General features: G+C 37.8%; 1 protein-coding gene and 1 pseudogene across 7 annotated transcripts in view; one reads left to right on the top strand and one right to left on the bottom strand.

The window, feature by feature from the left end:
* PTPN4 (protein tyrosine phosphatase non-receptor type 4) overlaps positions 1–13,523 on the top strand; it is a 271,666-nt gene that overhangs the window by 80,048 nt on the left and 178,095 nt on the right. The gene's annotated exons all lie outside the window — the stretch shown is intronic.
* LOC128590258 (lysosomal-associated transmembrane protein 4B-like) lies at positions 4,237–4,907 on the bottom strand (annotated as a pseudogene).

Below are 13,523 nucleotides of genomic sequence, written 5' to 3'. Positions count from 1 at the left end.
CCTTCTATCTAACTATATGTTCATATCTATTAACCAACCTCTCACTCCCCATCTCTCACCTATCCAGACACCCTTCTCATTATATTTCTTGTACTTTATTTATTTATTTATTTAGTTTTGCAGTTTTTGACTGGGGCTGGATTTGAACCCACCACCTCCAGCATATGGGGCTGGCGCCCTACCCCTTTGAGCCACAGGCTCCGCCCTTATTTCTTGTACTTTAATAAGCCTTTCCATAACATTCCTGGCATAGTTTGTAAATAGCTTCTATTTTTTCCTTTCTTTATGCTGGAGGGTTTTTTTCCAGCTTAGCTATGCAATGAAAAAAGTATTACATTTTACCCAACATGTCAAGGTATTTTGTCGCAGAGACTTTTTAGATTATTTGGTTTACTATATTACTGGATAAGGATGTTAAAAAAATTTTTTTTTATTAAATCATAGCTGTGTACACTAATGCAATCATGGTGTACAATGTGCTGGTTTATACCATTTGAAATATTTTTATCAAACTGGTTAACATAGCCTTCACTGCATTTTCTTATTGATTGTGTTAATTTATATTCTACACATGTGCCCTCTTAAAATGCGCCATAGGTGTTGTCCCACCAATTACCCTCCCTCCACCCATCCTCCCTTGTCCCTTCCCTCTTCTCTTTCCCCTTCTTCTTGGGCTATAGTTGGGTTATAGCTTTCATGTGAAAGCTATAAATTGTTTTCATAGTAGGGCTGAGTACATTGGATACTTTTTCTTCCATTCTTGAGATACTTTGCTAAGAAGAATATGTTTCAGCTCCATCCATGTAAACATGAAAGAGGTAAAGTCTACATCTTTTTTTCAACCCTCATAATATTTCATGGTTCACATTTACCACAATTTATTAATCCATTCATGGGTCGATGGGTACTTGGGCTTCTTCCATGACTTAGCAATTATGAATTGGGCTGCAGTAAACATTCTGGTGCAGATATCTTTGTTATAATGTGATTTTTAGTCTTCTGGATATATACCTAGTAGAGGAATTGAAGAATCGAATGGCAGGTCATTTTTAGATCCCTAAGTGATCTCCAAACATCTTTCCAAAAGGAATGTATTAGTTTGCATACATCCATGCCAACATCTCTGGTTTTGGGATTTTGTGATGTGGGCTAATCTTACTGTGGTTAGATGATATTTCAAAGTGGTTTTGATTTGCATTTCTCTGATGATTAAGAATGATGAGCATTTTTTCATGGGTCTATAGGCCTGTCTTCTTCAGAGAAGTTCCTCTTCAAATCCCTTGCCCACCCTGAGATGAGATCGCTTTTTCTTTTTTTGCTTATACATTTGAGTTCTCTGTGGATTCTGGTTATTAAACCTTTGTCAGAGACATAACCTGCAAATATCTTCTCCCATTCTGAGGACTGTCTACTTGCTTTACTTACTGTGCAGAAGCTTTTTAGTTTATCAGATCCCAGTAATGTATTTTTGGTGTTGCTTCAATTGCCCGGGGTGGGGGTGGGGTCTTCCTCATAAAATATTCTCCCAGGCCGATTTCTTCAAGTGTTTTTATATGGGGTGTCTTGCTTTTGCTCAGGTTGATCTTGAACTCCTGAGCTGAGGCATTTCACCTGCCTCAGCCTCCTAGAGTGCTAAGATTATAGGCTTGAGCCACTGTATCTGGTCTAAAGAGTCATAATAGCATCTACCTCATAGAGTTGTTTTCATGATCAAATGAGTCAGTATGTGTATACCAATGTTGAGCAGTAGTAAGTTAATCAATAAATGTTAGCTATTGGCCATAACTCCTACTTCTTAGGGCTCTTTTCTACATGGGCAAACTTTCCCACTGACTTTTATATAGATAAAGCTTTCAGTTTTTCAGCTATAGAATTCATACTTTATATATGGAGTACCCTACTTATTATTTGGTTTCCCTTCTTCCTTTTCTTTTCTTTTTTTTTTTTAGATAGAGTCTCATGCTGTCTCCCAGGGTAGGATACTGTATGGCATCATAGCTCACAGCAACATCAAACTTTTGGGCTCAAGTGATCCTCTTGCCTTAGCCTCCCAAGTAGCAGGGACTACAGGCACCTGCCATAATGCCCAGCTAGTTTTCTGGGGTGGGGTGGGGTGGAGGGAGGGTTTCTTTTTTCTATTTTTAGTAGAGGTGGGGTCTCGCTCTTATTCAGGCTGATCTTGAACTCCTGAGATAAGCAATCCACCCTCCTCAGTCTCTCAGAGTGTTAGGATTACAGGCATGCACCACCATACCCAGATGTTACCACTTTTTAAGTCAAAAAACTGAATTTTAACTTATCCATTAGTAACATCCTTTCCTTATCAAAATCTGTGTTTGTGTTGTCATTTGAAGTTATTACTCTTTCCACTTCCCCAATGAAGGTAGATGTCTGTGATGTATATTTTATTCAGAGAGGTGATCAAAATTCATACTCTGATAAGGACCTGAAGGTTGTCAGTCACTGTAAACTAAGAATCATTATATGCCTTCTGACTAAACATTATGGAGGGAACTCTTTCCCATAGCCTTTCTGTCTTATTGACATGTTTAACCTATTACATAATTTTTTTCTTATAGTCCTTCTGTACATCTTTAGGAGAACATTTTTAGAAATATGGAATCTTATTTATTATAATAAATCTAGTTCATTTGTTTTCAGATGTTTATAAAAAAGGAATCTGGTTTTTCCACTGAAGATGTGTGTGCATGTACACACAAAAAGTGTTTATAGTATATTTGTGTGTATGGATCAAGTTACAGCTACTGTGTTCAAAGCAAGAGCCCAAATTTGGTCTTCTTGTACTTCTCTTCCCCAGCATATCAGCTTCTAAGTATACTCACTGAGCCTTAGGCACTACACAGCGTATCTGTGGAACTACTAATCCAGTCTTTCTTATAGTTGAGGGTTAATGAAACCAGCCTACATGGAAAGAAAAAATTCAACCCAAGACTACACAGCCTAAGTATTTACTGTTTCCCTTTTGCCATGATTACATTTCAAAGTATTTTCTCCTGCTGTAGGTCTATAGGACTTCCTGCTTTGTCTTTCCATGAACTTGTCTTATACATCTCTCTTTGTACTTGATCTGCAACAAGAATCTCAATTTTAATAAAGTTAAATAAGTTCTGTCAGGAAAAGTATGTTTAGAGAAAAAAATCACTAGTTAATTTCTCTTTAAATGTATTATCCCTTCAGCTTTAGAAAGTCCCTCAAATGCTTTATTCTCTAACTGATTCTCTTGTGAAATAAGAAAAGCTAAAGGTTCAGCAAAATCTGCAAAGGAGCATATAAAAAAAAAAAAAGCGTATAAACTTCAAAATTGCAGGCCACCATGGTGGCTCACACCTGTAATCCCAGCACTTGGGGAAGCTGAGGTGGTAAGATCACTTGAGGCCAGGAGATTGAGACAAGCCTGGGCAACATAGAGAAACTCCGTTTCTACAAAAAAATTTAAGGAGCCAGGTGGTGGTGGTGTACACCTGTAGTTGCAGACACTCAGAAGGCTGAGTCATAAGAATCACTTGAGCCCAGGAATTGAAGATTGCAGTGTGCACTCTAGCCCTCTCTTAAGAAAAACAAGAAAGGAGGGAAGGAAGCAAACAAGCTTCTCTGTGCGATTTTCTATCATTCACTTGCTCAACTAATCAAATATTTATTGGCTGCCTTGTTTAATAACCTACCAAAAATTTGGATAATACGGATAATATGTCAGAGTTCTTCACCTGTTTTCTTACTCTTTGTTGTGACCATGGGTGATTTTATCTGCTTCGTGGCTTCATTTATCCTACTGATGACTTTTGTTTCTTCATAAGGGCTTGTTCTTAAACTGGAAAGGTTTAAGAAAAGCCTTGTCTAATTTTATTTCCACTTTCAAAAGAGACAGAGAAACAGAGAGAAAAGGTGAGATTCATTGTCTAACTTGGGGCCCATCAGGTACAAAAGCAGACTACTCTGACTCAAGGTCCACCTAGACCCTGGGGAGGTTTTGTTGCCTGGGGAAGGCTAGTGAAGCCGGTTCTACTCCCACTCTGACAGGAAGAATTCTATAGCTAATCTACCACAGTGTTCCAGCTAAAGTATACATTAAAAACTATAGAAAGTTTCAAATTAACATCTAAAGTTTACAGTGTAGCATTTTAGCAACAAATAACCTCAGAGAGCTCATCTCAAAAATGAAATAATAGAACTATTGCTCAGACATCTGAAAAGTGAAGCCCCGCCCCACTCTCAGGCTCAGGCTGACACATAAGGTGGTGGTGGCTCCTTGGCAGCACCTGTCATAGTGGCATCTTCATACCTGGCTAATGGCACTGAAAAGTGTCATTGCTGGTGACATAAACCAGGACATTGGAGGAGTTCCTGCCATTGATGTATTCGTAGCAGTTCCAAACACAGCTAATCAAGTAACCCTTAAAAGTCAAGATAATGCTAATGAACAGAAGAATAATAAGGACCAAACAGGTATGATTCACATGATATTGTCTTTGTAGGGAAAATTAGGAGGCAGCTGCCCTATGTACTCCTGAATGGAATTTGGATAAACAAGCAGTGACTGCAACCAAGGTGTTCAGGGCAAAATCAGAGATCTGGTAACAGAAGAATGGGATAGTCTTGGCAGCGTGTTGTTTATATGCTGCATAAGTAGCCATTGCACATACTAGAATCATGAGAAAAGAAATTGCAATAGCAATGCACATGTTGGCATCATCCATGAACTCAAAGTCACCTCCTGTTCAGAACTTGAAATGCTCATCCAGGTCAGCCAGGGTGCTCAATAAAATCAGCAGTACCATGGCATTGATGATCAGGTACCAAACGCCAAGCAGGATGGTGCCAGTGCGGATGTGGCAGCACAGGCAGCAGCTGTTGGAGTAGAACGTGCTCTAGGGCGCGACCATCTTCATAGCTCCAGCTGCAGGCGAAGTGTCATTGTTAACGAACCCACCAGGGGGGTTGTGCTGCACAGGAAACCCATTCTGAGACAACGAGGATTATCAAGGAAGAAAGCATTTATTTTAGAGGATGTGTTAACTGGGAGGGAGAGGCATAGGTTACCTCAATCCACCTCTCAGATTAGCAGGGTTAAGGGGTTTTTATGTAGGTGAAAATCAATAATGCATAGAGGGAGTGTAGTCCTTGTGTGTTTGCAGGGCATGCAAGCACAGTGGGGAATCTCGCTAGTTCATACATCCCATGAAAAGAAAATGGTGGGCAAATCCTTCCCCATGGTGGGAATTATAGTTTTATAATGAGGTGGGGATTATTATTGTTCATTCTTTCAGCCTTGTGCACAGGTTTAGTGGCTCTTGGTCACAGTCTGTGGTGGCGTATCGCTTATCTTGACTTTCTCCGGACGTTCTGGTAGTGTAAGGCTCTGTAGTTATCTCAGGGCTGCAAGGAGGTTCTGCTGTTCCTGGGGCAAACTCCAAGAAATTCTATCAGTGTACATAAAATGACAAAGTTCTGTTCAGCAATTTGTCCTGAGATCTCTCTGTCTCTTCTCTGCTTTTTCTAAGACTCGGTTGCTAGGCCACTGGAGCCAAGATAACACTCACTGTTTCATCCCTGTTCATTCAAGGCCGTTCAGCTGCCTGCTTCAGTTCTAGTGTGAACATCAAAAACTTTTTTTGAATATGAGGGAGCTAAGACACTAGAGATTTGTAAAACCGGCCATATCACAAGTGCACGTCCAAGTTTTTAGGAATGTTGACCGTGTCGCCCCGTTGCTGTGGCCAACTTGTCCGCTCTGACTCTGGCCTACTCGCCTGCCCCCTGCCCTCCTTGTTCCACATTCCCTTGAGTGTTCTGAGTGGTGTCAGCATGGGTGGGGCATACTGATGACTTTTAAAGCTATATTTCTTCTTATTTGAACAGAATTCATTCATTTATTTATTGTTTCATTCAACAAATATTGATAGAGTGACTAAAGTGTGCTTGTCAGTATTCTAGATTCTACGGATTCAACAGTTAATAAGATTCAATTTTTGTGGAACTTATTTTCTAGTGTGGGACACATAAATATACAAATATGTCTTATAATAATAACTAGGAAGAAAATGAAGATATTGTAAGGGGATGGAATGAGATGGAGGGATGGGAGGTATACATAATAAAGTCATGAGGAGATGACAGTAGAGCAGAGTCCTAAATTAAGTGAGGGAATAAGCCATGAGAAGGACTGTTAGAAGAGTAGTGAGTGTTAGAAATACTTAAAAGTACTTAAAAATCATTTGACTGACTTGTTTTTGTTAAGCATATCAGAAGTGATAGCAATTTCTAAGCTTAGTGTATTTGGGAAAATCACGAAGGCTGTAGCTAGGCAAGAACGTGTAAGCAGAGCAGTATGCCTTAGTAAGATGAGGACTGGATCAGATAGCACCATGTTAAGCCTCAGTAAGAAATTAGAAATTTATTTTTATTCCTTTTTCAGTTGGATTTTGTGTGTGTGTGTGTCTCTCACCCTTCCTCCTTCAGGTTGAATCATAGGTGCTCAAAAAATTCAGATTCAGATCTTGGAACTCCACTTTTTTCATGGACTGCAGTGTTTCTTATATCGTTTATTTTAGTGAGTGGCACTACCAGCTACCCAGCTGACTAATCCAGAAATGCAAGCATCATCATCCTTGATGTCCCACCTTCATGAACTCTCCTATGGTCAGTTGCCTTTTTGCCAATTCTGCCTTTTTTGGTTTAACTTCATCCTCTTGGCTATCACTCTAGTTTACGCCATCATTGTCCTACAGTAGTCTCTGATTGATCTTTGTCTTTATTCTTAACATCTACATTTCATTGTGCAAAGCCATATGCATATTACTGATCACAGTTTACCATTATATTGATATCCGTTTCTTAAAGTTCAGTGTTTCCTTTTGCTTGTGAGTCTTCTTATTATCCTTATTCTCTCGACCTGGAAAACCCCCTCCCAAAAACTGACCAGCTTCTACTCATCCTTTAGTTGCAACTTAAAACCCCCTTGTTCCAGGAAAGATTTCCTAGCACTCTGGAATGAATTACGGGCTGCTTGTCTATCATTCCCTTATCATAATTGAATTACTTATTTTAATTAAATTACTTGTTTTCATTCCATTGCCCTCCCTTCAGGTCTTTTTCTCCAAAATAATACCTGTGAGAATATCAATTTTATGAGAAATTGTTTTCATAATGTTTATTTAATCTTGTGTTCTTGGTTCTAGGAATATTCCTAACATGATAGGTACTCAATACGTATTTATTTTATTTATTGCATTTTTTTTTTTTACTCTCAAAAGAGTTACATCGTACTAATAACTTTCTTTTTTCTTTTCTTGATTTACCCAATTACCAGTGTACTAATAACACATGTATGATATTTCACTTCCTAATTATTGTTTCCAGAATCATCTGGAGTGATGAAAGAATAAAAACTTCAAATATATAAATATGGTTAATAAATGTTGGCTTTGTCCAAGAAGTACTTAAAAATCATTTGACTCACTTGTTTTTGTTAGGCATATCGGAAGCAGCAATTTCTAAAAACAAAAAAGCTTGTTTTTTAGTTTCTTCACATTTAAAATATGGCAATAAAACTAAAACTGTAAGCAGGCAGCCAAACACTGATAAGAGACTGTAGGCCAGAATGTTCAAGTAGTTCCTATAAAGTAGAGGTTCCTTGGTAGTAGAAGTATATAAATGTGTTTCAGTACTTAGGGTAGCTATCAACTACTGTGAAATTGTTGTGCAAGATGCAGTTGTAGGCTTTATATTAGTTTTGCTGTATATTGTTTTGTCCATTAGTTAATTAATGGTATTTTAAATTTGTCATCAGTGTGCAGCTTGGCTAGGGAAAAAGTTATATTGAATTTGAGAAAATAAACCTTAGATTTGTGTCCTATTAGTAACTTTCTTTCAAGTGGAAGGTGTGATGGGAAAACAAAAGAGGGCCATCTAATTCAGAGTAATAAAAGGAGGTTTCAGTGGAGACTTCAAAGAGAAGTTTGAAACACTTTTTTAAAAATATTTTTTTAAAAATATTTTTTCACATTAAATACCTAGAGGAGAAAGCATGAAACGCTAAGTTAAAACCCTTGTTCTGACTTCAGTTTACCACTATAATGAAGTTGTGTATTCTTTTTTTAAAATTTTATGGTTTTTCTTAATTTCCAATTAATATGAAGGCACATTAATTATATGTGCCACATTTGCTTGCACATGTAAGGCCAAGTCTAAGTTATAGCCATGTTTCCCATGTAGAAAGTATGCCATAATCCAGCACATGTTCTGCTAGGAAGGAAGGAACCTGCTGACCTGTAGGCCTCCCCCACCTTGGACTCGATTGAGTTTTTTTCCCATGCGAGTGAGTTGTTGTTAATCTACAAGTCTCTAATTAGTATTGAGTACATGTGTTACCTATCTAACTTGTGTAATTTGACATATTTTCTACTTAGGGAGCCATGTTTTTTGTTTGTTTGTTTCTTGAGACAGTCTCTCTCTGTCACCCTGGGTAGTGTGTCACATAGCTCATAGCAACTTCAATTTCTTTGGGCTCAGTGATCTTCTTGCCTCAGCCTCTCGTGTAGCTGGGACTACAGGCGCCTGCCACAAGTCCCCTCTAAGTTTTCTATTTTAGTAGAGATAGGGTCTCATTCTTGCTCAGGCTGGTCTTGATCTCCTCCTGAGCTTAAGCAATACACCCACCTTAGCTTACAAGAGTGCTATGATTACAGGTGTGAGCCACAGAGAAGAATATTTACTGTTTTCTGTTACTTGCTGCTTTCACTTATTCTTTTTGGATGTTTTCTACATCAGTATAGAATCTCTTTCATTTTTCTTAATGATTATAGAGTATTCCATTGAATATATTTTTCTAAATGCAGCAGAGATCATATTTATACATTATCTCTATGGGTATGTGTATATATATATGTTTATTTAATTATAGTACTAGTGGTATAGGAGCTAGGTCAAGGGGATATATATATATATACTTTTTTTTTTTTTTTAGAGACAGAGTCTCACTTTATGGCCCTCGGTAGAGTGCCATGGCATCACACAGCTCACAGCAACCTCCATCTCCTGGGCTTAAGCGATTCTCTTGCCTCGGCCTCCCGAGTAGCCAGGACTACAGGTGCCTGCCACAACACCCGGCTATTTTTTGGTTGCAGTTCAGCCGGGGCCGGGTTTGAACCCGCCACCCTTGGTATATGGGGCCCATGCCTTACCAACTGAGCTACAGGCGCTGCCTGGGGATATATATTTTTAGTTATCTTGGGGAGTCACAGGTTAAAAGGCTTGTGTAGATTCACATAATTTGTATTCCCTCTACCAGTTTATGAATATATCTCTTTTACTCCTTTCCCATACTTATTATTTATATTCCCTCTACCAGGTTATGAATGTATCTCTTCTACCCCTTTCCCATACTTATTATTCATAGTAAATGGTGGGAATCACTACTCATTGAAAAATTGACCAAAGGGTGATAAACCTGCTGTTGTTCTATTCATAGTTTCAAAGTTATAGTGTGCTGGTGCTTGAGGAAACTAATTTTAACTGGATTCAGGGTCACAATATCCACAAAAGGAAATACAGAAAACTAAAGAGGAATGAGTCTCATTTTCATACAAGCTTAGTTCCTGAAAATAATCTGCTTTCAACATTTGACCACACCAATCTAAGTATTAATTATAACTTGTTACAGTTTACAACATAATATGGTTTTGTTTATTCCTCATATAGATTTTTTTTTAGCTATTTTACAGAGGAATAGAATTAAACTCAGAAAAATTAAGTTGCCTAAGATCACAGTTTTTTTTCTGTTTCTTTTTTTTTTTTTTGAGAAAGAGCCTCAAGCTGTCGCACTGGGTAGAGTGCCGTGGCGTCACAGCTCACAGCAACCTCCAACTCCTGGGCTTAAGCGATTTTCTTGCCTCGGCCTCCCAAGTAGCTCGGACCACAGGCACCTGCCACAACACCCGGCTATTTTTTGGTTGTAGTTGTCGTCGTTTGGCAGGCCCAGGCTGGATTCAAACCCACCAGCTCTGGTGTATGTGGCTGGTGCCTTATCTACTTGAGCTTCAGGCGTTGAGCCAGATCACACAGATTTTAATGGTGGAGCTTCTTTGTGTTTTGATTTTTGTTTTAGATATGATGTTGGCATTTCTAGTCTATGGAAGAAAGTGTGTATCGAGTCCTACTGTAGGGTCTGCAAAATATGAATAACAGAGGCTCAGTAAAAGTCTTTAATGAATTCTCTTTTGAGAAAAAAGATTTTGAAGCCTTTAGCAGCATCAGTAGAATTTAAGAAGAATAAAAAGAGGCAGTAATGAGTAACTCAGAGAATACATGTGACCTTATTGTTTTAATTTTTACTATGGAAAGTTGTAAGCATATAAAAGTGAAAGAATTATGAAGTGAATTTTTGTATATCCAGCTTTTGATAGTTGTCAACTCTTGGCCTATCCTTTTCATGATGGAAATTTACTCAACACAAAGTGACAACTCTCTGAGTGCTGTAGCTTGGTGGTTAGAGCACTGGCTTGCAAACCAGGGGTCATGACTTTGAACTTCGCCTGGGCCTGATTTAAAAAAAAAAAAGTTACCACTCAAAAACTATAAAAAGCAGAAATCTCGAGATTTACTTATTTTACAATAAAGTAGCTATTGAATGCCTGTTGTTGATAGGTACATGTAAGCTGGGTTTTATTTTGTTTTTCCTGTTTATTTTGAAATAATTGTAGGCTTATAGGAAGTTGGAAATAGAGTACAGAGGAAGGTTCCAGGGACCCTTCATCCAGCTTCCCACAATGGTAACATCTTCTGTAGTTACAGTACAATGTAATTTTGTAGTTATAATTAGCACAATGTCAAAGCCTTAATGTAGATTGATACAATCTACAAATCTTATGCAAGTATCATCAATTTTTACATACTCTCATTTTGTGTGTGTGTGTGTGTGTATAAATACATATCCACATGTATATGAGTTGTTTTTTGCATATATAGATTCCTGTGACCACCACTGTAATCAAAGCATTAAGTATTAAATATGATGTTAGTTGTGGGGTTTCATAGATGTTCTATTTCATGTTAGGAAGTTTCTCTATTAATAGCTTGCTGAGAGTTTTTATCAGGAATGAAAGTTGAATTTTTAAAATGTTTTTTGTACATCTGTTGAAATAATTGTGTGACTTTTCTTCATTAGCCTGTTGAGATGATGAATTACAAAAAACAAACAAATGAATACATTTTGAACAAACAAAATATTATGGATTACATTGATTTTTAGAAGAATTGGTATGAATTTTTCTCTAAATTTATTGGGTTTTTAAATTCACTAATGAAATCATCTGCACCTGTTCATTTCTTTATGAGAAGTTATAAAGTTTCTAATTCAGTATCTTTACTTGTTAAAGTTATATTTAAATTCTTCTGTTTCTTTGTGTCTTTCTAAGAATTTTTCCATTTCATCTGTAAGTTCTGTTAGCATACATTTGATCATAATACTCTAAGATCTTTTTATTGTTCCTGTGACTTCTGCATGCTTTTGTGTTCTTTTATTTCTGATTTTAGTAATTTGAGTCTTTACTCTTTTTCTGTTCCTACAGTATGAAGCCTCTGATGTTGCTTCTCAGAATTCATAGAATGGGGCACTCACACAGTCACCTTGAATGGCAGGGGTTTTATCAGGGCTACTTTCCTGATTTTTCTGTCAGATTAACTGCCTCTGTCAATTTCATATGCAGTGGTTAGGTTTTGGTAATTGTCTGATTGTTTATTGTTTTTATTATGCAAAAATAGTGAATAAATTGTCCCACAGTCTTGAACCAGTTAAATCTGGGCCCCTTGGCAGGAATAGTTTTTTAGCCCAATTTTTGAGATTTGTGGTAATCCTAAGAGGGCTCTTATTATCTTATTTATTTTATCTTCTTATGTCTGTGTTTATCTGGTAAACTAGCTGACTTGCGGTTTAACTTGTTGCTATCCTAGAGCTACCAGCCTCCTCTTAATTGTTCACTACCAAAATCTTCAAAATACTCTGTTCTTGGGGCCCATTTATCTTTAGTACAACTTTTCCACTGCTCTGAAGCTGGGAAGGGACAATGAGTGATCTGCTTCTCTTGGAGTGACATAAGCTGGGCACTGGCTAGGAACAGTATCGTCTGGTATACTTGGGTTGCCTTTTCCAGCATGGATTTGTGCCTTATGAGTAAGCTGAGAGGCAAGGATGATTTAGCCTCAGTTTTCTTGACATTCTGTTACTTAATTAGAGTCTCACTCTGTGAGTGAGGGTTGGATGAAGGAAAGTTGTCTCTCACTCCTTTGCCACACCACCCAAGAATTTAAAATATAACCTATTTCTGGGAAGCATGAGAAATGTTAGTAGCTTATCCCTCCCATATTCCTTGACTAGGATAGGGGTAGGGGGAAGAGGGATTACCATCTTCCTGGCCACACTTGGCCAGAGTGTACCATTGGCCTGGGAGAAAAAAAGAGAGAGAATGGGTTGTAGGCTGTTCTGAAAATTTGCAGGCTTTCTTTAATAAATAATATTTTATTTATTGTTTGTCTCTTAGATGAATTCCCTGAGACTTTAAATTCTTGCATTTTGTTTTTGTTTTATAGTCTTCACCAGTGATGGTTGTTTGCTTGTAGCAGGTCTGTGGAGCTCTTTTCTGTACTTAATCACTTGACTGTTTTTTGAGCACTGAACTAGCTTTTAATCTCTGAGAATGACTCCATTTTGTCATTGTGTATAATTATTTTGAGATAATGCTCGATTCCATTTTGAGATAAATGCTCAATTCCATTAATAATATTGAGGATTTTTACATCTGTGTTCATGAGGAATATATCGGGTTGTAGTTTTCTCTTTTGTACTATCTTTGTCTGCTTTATGTGCCAGGCTAATCCGGTTTCATAGAATGAGCTGAGAAGTTTTCCATCTTCTACTATTTTCTTGAGGAAGTTTGAATGGATTTTTTCCTAATTCTCATTTAAATTTTTGTAGACATTGAAATCATCAGGCCTAGGAGATTTTGTTTCTTGGGAAGTTTGTTTTGAAACCATAGTTATAATTTTTTTTTTTTTTTTTGAGACAGAGCCTCAAGCTGTTACCCTTGGTAGAGTACTATAGCATCATAGCTCACAGCAACCTCCAACTCCTGGGCTTATGTGATTATCTTGCGTCGGCCTCCCAAATAATCTAGGCTTACCCTCAGTCCCAAGTAATCTAGGCTTACCCCTGAGTCCCAAGTAGCTGGGACTACAGGTGCCCACCACAATGCCTGGCTATTTTTTTGGTTGTAGTTGTCATTGTTGTTTGGCAGGCCTGGGCTGGATTCAAATCTGCCAGCTCTGGTGTGTGTGGCTGGCACCTTAGCGACTTGAGCTACAGCCACCGAGCCCATAGTTTTAATTTTTTAAGTTATTCTATGCCTGTTAAGATAATCTGTTTCATAGTGAGTGAATTATAGTAGGTTTTTGCTTTCTGAGGAAATTAATTTATTCCATCCAAATTGTCAGATTATGTGCATATATTTGTT

The sequence above is a fragment of the Nycticebus coucang genome, chromosome 7 (assembly GCF_027406575.1).
Source record: "Nycticebus coucang isolate mNycCou1 chromosome 7, mNycCou1.pri, whole genome shotgun sequence".
Lineage (NCBI taxonomy): Eukaryota > Metazoa > Chordata > Mammalia > Primates > Lorisidae > Nycticebus > Nycticebus coucang.
This window is presented reverse-complemented; position numbering and strand designations above follow the sequence as displayed.